The sequence below is a fragment of the Aptenodytes forsteri genome, unplaced genomic scaffold (assembly GCF_000699145.1).
Source record: "Aptenodytes forsteri isolate BGI_AS27 unplaced genomic scaffold, ASM69914v1 Scaffold429, whole genome shotgun sequence".
NCBI lineage: Eukaryota > Metazoa > Chordata > Aves > Sphenisciformes > Spheniscidae > Aptenodytes > Aptenodytes forsteri.
Genome location: NW_008794432.1, coordinates 408318 through 409642, shown reverse-complemented (window position 1 = coordinate 409642; position 1325 = coordinate 408318). Strand labels below are relative to the sequence as shown.

At 66.7% G+C, this 1325-nt stretch overlaps 1 protein-coding gene across 1 annotated transcript in view; it reads right to left on the bottom strand.

The window, feature by feature from the left end:
• Window positions 1-1325, bottom strand: part of SYT7 (synaptotagmin 7) — a 34637-nt gene that overhangs the window by 17706 nt on the left and 15606 nt on the right.

The following is a 1325-nucleotide window of genomic DNA, read 5'->3' as shown; positions in this document are numbered from 1 at the left end:
TAATGAGGGGAGGGGGAGAGAGCCGGAGGGGGACAGACGGACAAGAGACGGACATACAGACAGAGAGAGAAAGAGAGACATCAGCACTGCAAAAGAAAAGGGGTCCTGGCCGGGGGGTGCACGGGGGCCTCGGCAAAACCATCCAAAATAAAGGGGGAGGAGGGCGAGGGTCAGGGCGGGGGTCCCGCTCGCCGGCAGCCCAGCCCTGGGGGGGACCCGTCCCCGCGCCGAGGGGGTGCCCCCAACGCGCAACCCCATCCTGTGCCGCCGCAAGGTGGTGGGGGGACACGACCTGCCACGGCCCCGGCCGCCCCCGGGGGAGCGGGAAGGAGGGGTTGCTCGTCTCCATGGGGCTGCCCATGGGGTGGCGTGCGGGGAGCCCGGGAGGAGGAGGAGGAGGAGGAGGAAGGCGAGTGGGTGCTGCCCATATACTCACTACACGGAGTAAACCCGGTAAGGAGAGACTCACTTGAGGGAAAGCCGCGGATCACCGTACGGGGCGTAAGGTGAAATGTTTAGTATAAACTCCTTGGGAGGGTAGGAGCTCCATTTCTGCTGCACTGTGTTGTCATTGTTATTCCAAAAGTCTCTGTCTAGATCGCTACAGCGGCCGGAGACCAGGGGAGAAAGAAAAGGGAAATACAAGAGAGAGAAGCTGAATTCCTGCGAGAGGGGAGGAAAAGCAGCCCTCCGCCCCCGGAGCGCCGGGATCCTGCGGAGAGAGACGGGGCGCGCAGCCACCCACCCCTCGGACACCCACGCACACGGACAGACAGGTGGATGGATGGACGGACGGAGCAGGGCAGAGCTGCGGAGAGACAGGAGCGGGCGGCTCCACCAGCTGGGAAGGAGAGAAGGATGGAGCGGGGTTAGAGAGGTGCCGGCGAGTGTGGTGCTGGTGCAGCATCCCCGGCACGCGTGCCTGTGCATCCTCGGCATGCCTGCCTGTGCGTCCTCGCCTCCTCAGCAGCCGGGTCCTGGAAGCGCACGCTGCTTGGTTAACCGTGATGCTGCTGAGTGCTGGAGACCCCTCCGGGTCCCCCCCTGCTGAACCAGCCCGCTGCCGGCATGGAGCCTGAACCTCCTGGCTCCGGCAAGCCGTTTGCGGCGCCCCGCTGCCCGAGCTGCGTGCCGGGGGCTGTGGAGCCGAGCAGCTCCCTGCCGGCGCTGGGAGACTTGAAAAGCTGCCGGTGCCCAGCCCTCACGCCCCTCGTCGATGCCCGCCTGCAGCTCCGGGTTGAGCCCGGCTGCGTGGACCCTGCCAGAGCCAGGGAGGGAGAGCCGTGCGTGGGTCGCGCTGTCGGGAGGGGACGGCGCTCCCCCCC